Genomic DNA, 13,981 nt, shown 5'->3' with positions numbered 1-13,981 from the left:
CCAGGGAGGTTAGAGATATTAATAGAAAAGATACAGGAGAAGGAATAACAGGGGAAGCCCTGATTCAAGATTTAGAGAAGTCTTTAAACACTCAAACCAAATTTTAAGTTATCTTTTAAATAAATGTTACATGTTTTTCTCATCAATAATGAATTTAATATAGTGCATTTTGGGAAAAGATTAAACATGATTATAAAACCAAATGAATTGTCCATATCAATTACTTAACTGTTATTTATAAAAGAAAACATGTAATAAAAGTAATTAATTAAAATCCTGACCAGATAGCTAAGTTGATTAGAGTGTTGTCCCAATACCCCAAAGTTGCAGGTTTGATGCCCAGTCTGGGCACATATAAAAAGCAACCAATGAATAAATAAATAAGTTAAACAACAAATTGATGTCTCTCTCTCTTTCTCACTCTCTCTCAAATTACTAAAAACAAAACTAAAAATTAAAAAGAGTAATTCATTAAAATTAAGCTTATCAAGCATAATTCAGTGATTTCATCATCCAGCAGCATTCTTTTTTTGTAGATAATAGATTACTACATAAATATTTGTATCCTGTTACCATGAGTCAAACCTTTGAGTTCAATTATGATAGAAAGCATAAAATTAGCTTAAAGATATCTTTTATTTAGTGAACATTGAAGTATTTTCAAATGATTAAATTCAGGAAAAGCTCATCCGAGATGACTAATGCATTTTGTTTATGACGTATCAAAATAGAATCATTCAATTGCTAATATTTATCTCTATAATATCTACACTATCAAAGAGAAAGATGCAAATAGACAGTACCTTTGCAACACACACCACCCAATCAGGAGTGAGTATGCAAATTAACCCAACAAAGATGGTGGGTTAATTTGTGTACGCAGTTGCCAAGCGGTCGGGGGGCAGGGTGGGACGCTTGGGTTGTCACCATGGCAATGACACAGGTGTTCCACACCACCCCAGCTGCTCCAGACCTCTGGGCAGCATGGGAAGGCAGAAAGGTGGCTCTGGGCGAGAACAAAGGCAGAAAGGCAGCTCCTGGCTGAAGCAAAGGCGATGCCAGCAGCCAGGGGAAGGAAGGCCCATTCTTGCACGAATCTTCATGTATTGGACCTCTAGTTAATTAATAACATTGAATAATTATGTTAAGTTGATTAGAGTTTGAGAGTAATCAATTTTTTTATTTGGAACTATATATGCAAATAAGTTGTGAAGCAGTCAGAGATATAATCAAACAGCTGATTCTGTAATTAAGATAATTAAAATTAGCAGATTTTAAAATGACTTTGTATTTACTATTAAACACAGTTCATGCAATTTAGAAAAATACCTGATGAAATTCTGATCTCAGATTGTATGTACATACTGTTTTTATATTTCAGGATCAATGTAATTCTACCAGAATTTAAGTTTATTGAAAGAAAGTATGCTCTGATGTCCTTATATCCATTAGAAACATACATTATAATGGCCAGAACATAGAATCTTATAAAAAATAAGGGAATAAAATTTCACATTATGGTCCTTCCTTGTCATACTTGACACATATTTGCACCATTAAATTAATAACGATGATAAAAACAATTATTTCCCAATGGTCTAAGTTATTTCAGCAAATTATAAATCTCCTCTTCAGTTAATTTACCCCTGAAATAGGTGCCAGAAAGATTCCAAAGAGAAGACTTGTAAGTGTATGTATTTTTCCGTGCCTGTTACTGACTTTAGCTTAATTATCTTTTTAAAAGTAATCTTTGACTCTTACTCAGACGATCTAACCACCTTTGATAAATTGATACCACTTGGGGTCTCCTCATTTCTAGGAGCATGATTCACTCCTCCAATTAAAACTTTAGAGTTGCTACTCTGCTGCTTAAATCCAAGTTGGAAACAGTGTAAAGGAAGAAAAAAAAAAAGCATGTATTTTCTCTTTAAAACAGAAGATACAGAAGAGATTAGGACAGACAGGCACCATGGAAGAAACTATGTAAGAAGATAAGATATATCCAAATTCACTGTGCTAGTATAACAAAATACCCACTGTGATAGTAATTCAGGAAAGCAGAGCTTAGAATAGAGATTTTTAAATGACAATATTAAATTCTTCAAAAAAATCTTAGTAATGTTGTGAACTATGATGATACCCTGAAGAACAAACAGGGAAAGCTGATTCTTGTTACCCTGGCACCATAGGGTTGAGTTAATTTTCCATCTCAGTTTAGTTAATGTTTATGCCCAATGTCTAGCTGACTTTGCCTTGCACACACCAGCTTTTCAGTTAATAGTGCTGCAGGAATATGTGATTTAATTATCTCTATTCTAGTGTGTGTGGGCATTATTATAGATGCTAGAAATATAAGTATGAATAAGATAAAACTTACTTTATAAAGGACACTAACTGTCCAGTTTTCTAAGGCTCAGAAATGATGTATAGATTCCAAGGATAGTTAATATGGAATCCCTAGCATCATAGAAATGTCAGACCCTCTAACTTTCTCTGCATTTAAAATTTAAGATAATTTAAGTTGAGAACTTTAAATAATCTGTTGTTTAAATATTTCAAGAAAATATTCTGTTTCTTGTATATTATTTACCTATGGAATCAATTAAAATAGTAAATGTATAATAATTCATTCCAGAAATGATCTTTTTGCCAGTAATATCACAATTTAAGTCAGAGGAGATATTTATTAAAACCTCTAGTTCTATTTTTTGCACTTACAAAAATGGATAAGCTATTTTTAATCCTTATAGTGCTTTGTAGCTGATTCAACATGGAAAACACAAAAAATAGCTAATACCTGCCAAATGCATGAAATGATTTACTAGTGTCTTACATATTGTTTATGTTCATATATTTGTTATTTTTTAACAGTGCTCAAGTTTTTTGAAACAATTTTAAAATACTGTCTGCTAATTTTAAAAACAAAATTAATTCATGTATGCAGAGAAAGTCTGGATAAAAACACATTATCATAACACATTATAAATTACTAGAGGTCCGGTGCACGAAATTTGTGCATGGGGGGGTGTCCCTCAGCCCAGCCTGCACCCTCTCCAATCTGGGACATTCCTCTCACAATCTGGGACTGCTGGCTCCCAACCACTCGCCTGTGTGCCTGCCTGATTGCCCTTAATCGCTTCTGCCTGACAGCCCAATCATCCCCTAACCACTCCCCTGCCAGCCTGATCGATGCCTAACTGCTCCCCTGCTGGCCTGATTGCCCCTGCTGGCCTGGTTGCCCCTAACTGCCCTCCCCTGAATGCCTGGTCACCCCTAACTGTCCTCCCCTGCCAGCCTGGTTGCCCCCAACTGCCCTCCCCTCCTGGCCCGGTCACCTCTAACAGCCCTACCCTGCAGGCCGGGTCGCCCCCAACTGCCCTCCCCTGCCAGCCATCTTGTGGCAGCCATCTTGTGACCACATGGGGGTGGCCATCTTGTGCAAGGGTGTGACAGTCGATTTGCATATTACCTCTTTATTATATAGGATCATGAGAAAAAGAAAATTCCAATTGCTTTTTTTGATAAAATTTGGTAATAAGCAACTACCAAGCTGAGTTGATCTTAAAAATTTTGGAAGGAAACTAGTTTTACAAAGCTTTACAACATCACTTCGAAAAAAGTGAGAATGGCTTATTTATATACATAGAAACAATAAGAAATTTGAAGTGTTAAAATATTTTTATTTGAAAATAATTCATTGTTTAATTGTACTTTTCTGATATATTGTAATATAGAGGGTTTCATTACATAAGAACATTTACATCTACAATGAAAATGTAATCATTCATATGTTAATATTACAGTTATTCAGGGAGCTATAATTAATGTAGTTATTGATCCAACTTTTGGTTTCTCTTATACTGTTAGTTGCTAACTTCTTCCCATTATACCTTAGAATCTGTGGAGAGCAGATACAGTGTTTGGACAGGTTCAAGCCTCAGACTAATGAGAGGGCAAAGACCTCTCATGGCAAAGTCACGTGCAAGTCACGTGCTTTGTCCTCCAAGCACAATTATAGTCAGAGACTATAGTTGTAAGTTTGAACATGTGGTCTGAATACATGGTCCCGCGTGTCTGAGTAATGTGGGCTTGATAGAGTTCAGGTGCATGTAATTGAGTAGATTAGAACATTGTTAACATCTTGACCACACCCTTACTTTACCTCATGGAATCTGGCTATAAAATAAAGACCTGGCTTGCAGGCGCTATTGCTGTCTCTCCATCAGAGAAGCAGCGTCCCACCAAGACCCAGCTTTCATTTTCTTGTCTGTCTTTTCTAAATCTTTCACTGCCCCCCCCTGAGGTTCACCCTTGGCTGTGCTGGTGGGGCACAAGAATCTGAGCTCAGAGGAATAGTTATGAGATAGAGCCAGATAACTACTCACCAAATTTTGTATCTACATGGGTACAGATTATTATGCCTTTTCTAATTCTTATGTAACTTTAGCTATAAATGTGAGTAGAAGTGAGGTATGCCAGACTTTTAGACAAAGGCTCTTCAGAAAGAGTGTTACCTCAGCTAAGACCTCATGTCCCTTCAGCTGACCGAATGTGGAGGACAAGGTGGTAGTCAAGGAAATGGTGAAGGTAGTAGATGAAAAAATAGGCTGTGTCCTTGACTCACTACATGGCAAGGAACCACCTACCAACAAACAATATTCACCTTCATCTATTGCCTGAGTGAGACATAAACTTATGTCATATGTGAGCAATTTGTATGCGTAGATTTCTTTCATTTACCCTAATACCTATTTAAACCTAAATGGGTCAATTTTGAATTATTTAGTAACTAGAGGCCCGGTGCACAAAACTGTGCACTCCGAGAGGTCCCTTAGCCTAGCCTGCACCCTCTCACAGTCCGGTAGCACTCAGGGGATATCCAACTGATGACTTAGGCCCGCTCCCTGCAGATATCCTTAGTGCTCTGGGAGGCAAGAGAGGTTCCTGCCACTGCTGCTGTCCTCACCAGCTGTGAGCCTGGCTTCTGGCTGAGCAGCACTCCCCCTGCGGGAGTGCACTGACCACCAACGGGAAGCTCCTGCGTTGAACATCTGTCCCCTGGTGATCAGTGCGTGTCATAGTGACCAGTTGTTCCACTGTTGATTGATTTGTATATTAGCCTTTTATTAGATAGGATTGTCAAAAATTTTAGGTGAGATAATCCAATGAAGACTTTGAGATAATTGCTTGATTTAATTGTCTCTATTTTCTCTTTCTATGATACCACTAGAGGCCCAGTGCATAAAATTGGTGCATGGGTAGGGTCCCTACGCCTGGCCTCCCTTTCCTGGCTGTCAGCTGCCAGCCAGGGCCTTTTTTCGTTCCACACCACCCGCTGGTGGTCAGCACACATCAGAGCGAGTGGTCGAACTCCCGGTCAGTCGAACTCTTGAGGGAACGATTTGCATATTAGCCTTTTATTATATAGGATTAGAAACAGAGACATTTAATTTTTTTTTTGTCCTCCAAAGATGTCATTTGGGGAACTGGAAGGAAAAAAAGCATGTTAGTAACTCTAGGGAAATACTTGTTATCACATTCACCCATATGAGAAATTGTTCTTCACACTCTACATATAAATTTATGATTTGTAAATAATGAAGCTAAGAGCCCTTGTGAAATAACAGGAAAACAAACTCATTCATTCAAATAAAGGATTTTGTTTACAAGAAATACATTATCACAGATGCATTATCATTGCTCATGTTGGTTAGCTAAGGTTCAGTTAACTGAAATAAATAATCTTTATCAAAAAAAAGTGAAAGATAGCAATTGTGCTGACAGAGAAGAAATTGACTTAGCAGGGTTTGGGACTTCCTGTGAAGACTCATAACAGTTGTAACATAGCATTGAAAAAATCAGCTTGAACATCATTATTTCTGCTTTATTCAAGCTCCTAGTATAGAACGACTAGCAACATAATTAAAATAAAGAAAACTGTGAAATAAATAATTCTATAATAAAATATAAATGTCAAACTATAGTTTTAGTAAAAAGAAATAGTGAGTATGTATTGAATATGAAATAAATTTGATCTAGATAGCAATATAGAAAAAAATTTAAATCAATGATTAAAAACATGTCTTAAGCAGGCAGTCCTTTTTAAGTCATCATTATAATAACAAACTACAATTTAGAAGTAGAGTTAGTCCAAAATTCCTACTATATATTTACATACATTACTATATTTCCATAAAGTATATATTGTAGTTGAAAGTTTATAATAATCAGATAATAAAAAATATCCTGTTAAGCAGTCAATTTTTAAAACAAAATCTATTTATAATGACTCTATTAACCAGATTGATTCTGTGGGGGGATGGCAGGGGTGCTGTATTTAACCTTAAAATCAAGGTGGAGTCACACTCACTATAACATAAATGTTTGTGTTTTCAAAAGTCTTTTGTGACTTTGTTTCTGATACATAATAATATAACCCGGCAAAGATATGTTAAGTATGATTTTATTTGATGAAGTGAAATAACGAGATTTTCAGTGAAAACCTGCAAATCAGTATGAAGATAGTAACTACACTAACTTTAGTTATTCCCTAGAGAATATTTTTAACTCATACTATGCTTAGCATAAAATTCAAGAAAATTATTTCAAGACTGGAGACATGTATATGTATAAGGAGAATAGCATGACATATGCTCTTTCATTTAATTTAAAAGATCATATACAGCATCATCTTCATGGTTTCTTCTCAATAGGAAATTCAATAGGATAGAATAAATCAAAGTAAGAAAAAATAGATGTTTTTATGGTGAGTAAACTAATATAATGTAATTAAAAACTGGTGAGTTGACCCTGAATGGTGTGGCTCAGTTTGTTGACAGTCAATCCATGCACTGAAAGGTCACCAATTTGATTCCTGGTCAGGACACATACCCAGGTTGTGGGTTCCATCTCCTGTTGGGGTATGTGATGTGGGAAGTAACTGGTAGATGTTTTTCTATCACATTTCTCTCTCTCTTCCTCTCCCTTCCCCTCTCTCTAAAATATCAATAAAAACATAATTATCTTTTAAATTGGGTCATTAATACTCAACTTGGACAAAGTTCAAGAATATGGTTGAGTAGTAAGACTGGAAGTCTAGTTCTGAGTACTAATATACAATATATAATCTATATTTTTCAAAACTTATTGACACACTTTGATTTCAATAGTCATTTCTAGAGATATACAAATATTAGTTTTTTTGCAATTGGATCCAGAGGACTGGTTACAGTTCAGTCACAGAACAAATTAAAGATATAATAATAATAAAAATCATACATTCCCACCATTCTTATATCACTGCAATATTCAAATGATATAGATATATGTTAAATTAATTTGTTAGAGTCATTGGTTACCCAGCTTCATATTACAAAGGTGTCACAGATATTCTTTGTGGTCATCAGTAGAAGAGAACAGGAAATACTATTTTCTGCAATACTGGTTTGGTGGTAATGTACTCCTTCAGTCTTTCATTTGGTCTTGAAAACTCTTTATTTCCCCTTAAATTTTAAATGATAGCCTTGCTGGATAGAGTAGTCCTGGGTTCAGGTCCTTGCTTTTCATTACTTTAAAAACTTCATGTCAATCGCTTCTGACTTGAAATGTTTCTATTGAGAAATGAGCTGACATTCTTTTTTTTTTTAATATATTTTATTGATTTTTTACAGAGAGGAAGGGAGAGAGATAGAGAGTTAGAAACATCGATGAGAGAGAAACATCAATCAGCTGCCTCCTGCACATCTCCTACTGGGGATGTGCCCGCAACCCAGGTACATGCCCTTGACCGGAATCGAACCTGGGACCCTTCAGTCCACAGGCCGACGCTCTATCCACTGAGCCAAACCGGTTTTGGCATTGAGCTGACATTCTAATGAGTACTCCCTTGTAGGTAACTTTCTGTCTCATTCTTGGTGCCTTTAATATTCTTTCTTTGTCGTTAATGTTTGTCATTTTGATTATGTGTCTTGGAGTGGGTCTCTTTGGGTTCATCTTGATTAGAACTCTCTGTGCTTACTGAACTTGTGTGACTTTTCCTTCACCATGTAAAAATATTTGTCACTAATTTAAAGTGGAATATGGAAGTGTAAAATGAAGGTCTCCAATGAAAACTATCATGGGGGTTCATAAGAGATGTCATTCATTATGTATTATTTGAAGAGTCTGTAGCCAGATATGTGGGAAAGTAATGGACTAAATGAGGAATAGGGGAAAATAGATGCAATAATAGAATATGATGCACAATGGGGCTCTGACAACTTCAGTGTCCACTCTGTCACTAATGGAGTATTAAAAACATAGCATAGGCTACAATCTTGCCTCATGGTAGATTTGCATGCCAATGGAATAAAACCATTTTAGACATATCTCCTAATCTGTGCATCTCACCTCTTCAATATTCTATTCTAGTTCTTGCAAGTATAAATATATGAACATCATAAACTTTCTGTCTAGCTGGGGAAATGAAAATATTTTGCAGTTTAAAATATGATATAAAAATAAATAATCAAAAGGGAAAATAAAAGTAATATTCAGAAATGATAGTACTTCCAAAGCATTGAGAAAGACATATGTAGTACTCAACATTTCAGGAGAAAAACCACAGTTATATTATTTAAATTTATTATGTGCATTTCAAGGCATGATTATCTTATTAATCAACTATTACTCAGGATTTTGTGATAATGATATTATCATAAAACACATGAACTGACAGAAGATGCACCTGAGAATAATATTGGATGAGGTCATAAGAATCCATTGTGAGACTGAATATTTACTGTGGAATAATATGCATAAGAGCTTCTTGATATATAATAGTCAGTAAAACAGCATGATGTAGGTCTACCTTAGTGCACTTAGAAAAAAACACACTTGATATTATTTTCATAATAATTCATAAGGTTCTCCTTGAGGCTGATATACTTATGGGAGAGTTGGCATAGGTAGAAAATGGAAGAACAGGATACGTAGAAAAGAGGATCACATTCAATGTGCATGTAAGCCAGGTATTTTATTTAGCAAATCCATGTGCATAAGTATTATTCCTTGACATTACCATCATTCCATTCTCCTGACCTCAATACATTTAAATCAACATTGTTTCTTCTTGTTTTGTTTTGTTTTTATGCTTCCCTTATTTGCTGTTTCCTATTTCCTGTTTTCCTCCAGCTCTCAGTTTTCTCCTGTTCAATTATATTACTTACACATTTTGCTTCTAATCACATATCTTCACAGCTGCTTCCCTGGTTCATGCTCATTACCGCGTAACTAGACAATTATTTTAACTCTAGCTGGTTCCCATGTTGCCAGATTCTTCCTCTCTTCCAACCTGTCAGGTTAGCTTTTTGGATTTATCCCTTGCTTTTTTTTCTTAAGATATTTATAAATTCTGAACTTTAAAATAAGCTTTTGAATTTTTTAAAAAATGTTAATGAACAAGGCCCAAGTACCTATAATAGATAAAGTAATAATGAAGATTGTTTCTCCAAGGTGGTCTAAAAATTTTTGACACAAAATTATATTGATTAAAACATAAAATTATACATTTTAATGTTTATTTTTATATCTCCTTATATTATCTTAATACAATTTAAAAATAAACTCAAAGTTTATGCAATTTTATACTTATTTATAAAAACTAAGACCAAAATATATTTCTAGAGAAAAGAATTTAAGAAGCAGTGATGAATCTATGTCCCCAGATGTTCATTGAAATGGCATTTATATAATTAAAAAGTATGTGTCATATTTTTAGTAATAGAATATTAGAGAACATCAAAATACTTCCAACAAAAGAAATATTTGCTATCACCCAAAAATATATTTCCAACACTTTTAATTAACATTGATATATTTTCAATAGGAGATATAAATATTTAAAGTGAGCAAAGATTGTGTATACTTAAGTAATTTATTATGCCAGTTAAAGTTAATGTTAAAAGAACAAGAGCCTATAGCCCCAACAGCCAGGCTGTCCATACTAGAATCTAGACTAAACTACCTATGATCTCTAAACAATCTAATTAACCTTTCTATATTTCCATTTCCTCATCTATAAAATACAGATAATATTGATTTCATGAATATATTGTGAAGATTTAATAGGTTAATACTACTAAATGCTTAAAATAGATATAGTGTATATATACAATTATTAATAATAATTTCACATGGCTAGTCATTATTGATAAATAAAATAAATGTCTACATATTTCTATATGGACTTCTTTATTCCCAAATTTTCTGAAATGACCAGATTTTTTTTTACAATGATATCTGCTACAATTAAATTATTTACTGTGTTTTAGATATATTTAATGCAATTTTAGCACACTATTATTTTATTTATTGAGTTTTACAGCTGAAAAAAAATAGAGGATATGTATTTTCAAATTATAACTCCATAGTTGTATGTTTAGAAAGTCACTTAGGACTGGAATCTTACAATTTTGGCCTCTAACTCCTATGTGTTCTTACTGTGCAATTTTTAGGCAGTGCATATCTAAGACTAGCTTCATTGTATAATGCTGTTAGCACACATATTTAATATAACTTTAAGACATACGCATTTCAGATAATAAAAATGATTTCAACGCAAATCCTTTACCAAAACTATTACCATGACCATACTTCTATTTTGTTATCCCACGTAAATCTGCCTTTCTTCCTTTGATTTTTGTCTTTGAGGAGCCCCTTCCTACTAGGAAGTTGGGGTTGAAAGGGTAGCTTGGCTAAGCATTACATGTCATTTCTGCTTCCCAAATTGATTCTCATGAACAATGTCTCAACATCTCTATAGAATATATAACAAAGAATAGAGAAATAAAATACTGTAAAAAGTCATAGTTGATACTTTTATTTCTGTAATGTTTTCCATTTGTTTTTTAATAGCTGAAAGGATAAACCATTTGCATTGATATTCCTTCCACTGATCTAATTTGTACATAACTTTTATTCATTAAAAAATCTGTATTGATAAAGTGTTTTCAAATTTAAAGTCACAAAAAGCATTTTCATTGTCCCCAATTAATTTTTATACATTATGAAACTAACATAGAATAAAAATTGGCTACCTAATTTGAATCTGCTGTGGGTTGGAAGAAGCTAAATAGCTAAGACTTTCATAGAAGACAAAAAGAACATATACTAATGATATGGTTAAGGATGATACCTGAGAAGCAAGCTGAAGAAAGGATTTGAGGAAAAGCCTATTTTTAAAAGATGGTATTACATCATACTTTTGCTAAAATAGAATACAGACTTGGGAAATAAGGAAAAACATCACAATTATTTTTTATATTCTACATTTTTCTAACATGTCATTTATAAAATTTGACAAAATGCCAAAAGAGTTAGCATACTGGCAGATCATTTTTACATCAATCCTACAAATATATGCTGGACCAGTTTCACCATCTGCTTTGTAATCCACAAAGAGAAGGACAATAGATGTTTCTGGACATCTGTGTTAAAATGCAATTCAAGGGGATATAATGCATCAAAGAGAAAAGAACCAAAATAAAGAGAGTAGAGAGGAGGTTATAGTTCAGATCAGGACAGGAAAAGAAGGAAATCAGAATCTATTCATCATATCTTGTCTTCAATGTGTTGGAAGTATTTATATAGAAAGCTAATATTCCTTACTCACTTCGGAAAAAAATAAATCTTCATCAAACTATTCCTGAGAATGACTAATAGATTAAGTAGGGTATTGTTGTGCCACATTCATAATTAAATGTGTTGTGGGTATTCCCACATTCTAAGGAATTAAAACAGATTTAAATAGTATTTCTGTGTTAATTTAAATATTTGTAGGCAACAAATAGTTTGTAAGTATCAAGCTGTTAACTTATAAAACATTTGCTATTTTCTGTAAATACAAATCTTTTGTTATCAAATTATTTATGGCATGAGTCCAAGGATGGTTTTAGATAACTGTGCAGTAGTAATATTCTGGTTTTAGATAATTTTTTGTCTTTCTTAATGATCTCTCTATTAATGAACTCAATTCTTTTCCTTATAAATAAGTCAATTCTTAGGTCAGTAAAAAATGAACGTGCATGCGCACACATGCACACACACACACACACACACACACACATCTCCTTCAGAAAAGAAGAGACCCATTGCTCCTTTCTCATTTCAGGGAAGGCGTTTTTTCTCCTCCTTCTCTGACATCAGAACATGGCTGTGACACACATTATCTAGAAGAATTATAGGATCTCTAGCTGAGCTCATCAGCTCTTACCCTGGACTCATGAATTCCAATGTTCTTTCATGGAAATTCGAATTTCATTTCTTCAGTTCTTATTTAGATTTTTTTTTTAATTTTAGAAAATGAAGTAAATATAAATTTATTTGGCTACATGAATGAACATAAAAAGAATAAAACTATTATAAAAATTTGAGTTAAAATATTCTTGCTTTCACCATACAGAGATTTATAGTGTTTGTTTCAGTTATGCTATAAAGTACGTTAGACTTTTATTTTTAACTCTGAATATTTGTATTCATAATCATGTGTGTAGCTGCAATGAGCTTAATTGTATCCCTCTAAACGATACTTATGCATTCTAATCACACACACAGAAATGTGACTATTACCTTAGATGGCAAAAGATGTGATTAAGCTAAAACTTTTGAGAGAAGGATGTTATCCATGACCCTCCTTTTACTACTGAGGCAGAGGGTGATTTCATAGAGATACATAGAGGAGGAAGCAATATGACCATCAGGTTAGAAATTGGTATGATATGACTATAAGTCAAGAAATGCTGACAGCCACTAGAAGCTAGAAGAGGCAAAGAACACATTCTTTCTGTAATGCTCCAGAGAGAGTGTGCCCTCAGATTCCATAATTCTAGCTTTCAGAATTATGAGAGAATAAACTCCTGTTGTTTAAAGCCACTAAGTTTGTGGTAATTTGTTATAGCAGCCTCAGGAAAATAAAGCAGTGCACTTGGAAAATGAAAATTATAAAAGGACTGGAATTTCATAAATTTGAAAATGGCGGTATAGAATTAAAGAACACAGAGGTGCTAAAAAGTTCGACAATTAGTATTTACAACTCATAAACATTTATTGAACAGATATGACAGCTACCGCAAAGATAAATAAACATGATTTCTCTTCTTCAGGCTTTCATCATACAGCGGCATGCCCAGTATGTAAAGAAGGAAAAACACAGCTAGAAGGCCAAACATCAAGCTTTAGTGGAATAAGACAAGCAAAAATACAGGCAAATGCATTGTAATGAGCTTCTACACAGTGTAGTGTGATGGAAAAAGTATGAAGTTTAAATCAAAGTGTTTTTTCACCCGGCCAGCATGGCTCAGTGGTTGAGCGTCGACCTATGAAACATGAGGTCACTGTTCAATTCCGAGTCAGGGCACATGTCCGGATTGCAGGCTCAATCCCCAATGTGAGATGTGCAGGAGGCAGCCAATTAATGATTCTCTCTCATCATTGATGTTTCTATCTCTCTCTTTTCCTCACCCTTCCTCTCTGAAATCACTAAAGATATATTTTTTAATAAAAAATAAATAAATTGAAGTGTTTCTATGAAATTGTCTGTGTATAAGAAAAAAAGATTTTTTTCAAACCTGTGCATGTTCATCTCTAAATATGATTAAAATAGTACTTAGTTCTAAAATCGAGGCAAGGAAAAATGGGTTAATCTATGTAGTGCAAATATATTTTGCCTTAATATCCCCTATTCATGTAATACCAGGCCATTATACCTCCCATCTGCAAACCATCACTGGTTATTTTATTTTTGAATGACCACCTTATTTCACTTTCCCCAGAAATCCCCCAGTTTTAGCCCTGAAAGTCCCATGTGCAGGAAACTCCCTTAACCCTAGAAAAACTAAAACAGTTGGTCCACTCTATGCTCTTTTATCATCACTAAGACCAGGATGCTCTTGGTATCTGTGTTCTTGTGTAGTCCTCATTGAATCTGGTCTGGCTGTTGACCTGA

Source organism: Myotis lucifugus, unplaced genomic scaffold, assembly GCF_000147115.1.
Source record: "Myotis lucifugus unplaced genomic scaffold, Myoluc2.0 scaffold_187, whole genome shotgun sequence".
Taxonomy (NCBI): Eukaryota; Metazoa; Chordata; class Mammalia; order Chiroptera; family Vespertilionidae; genus Myotis; species Myotis lucifugus.
This window is presented reverse-complemented; position numbering follows the sequence as displayed.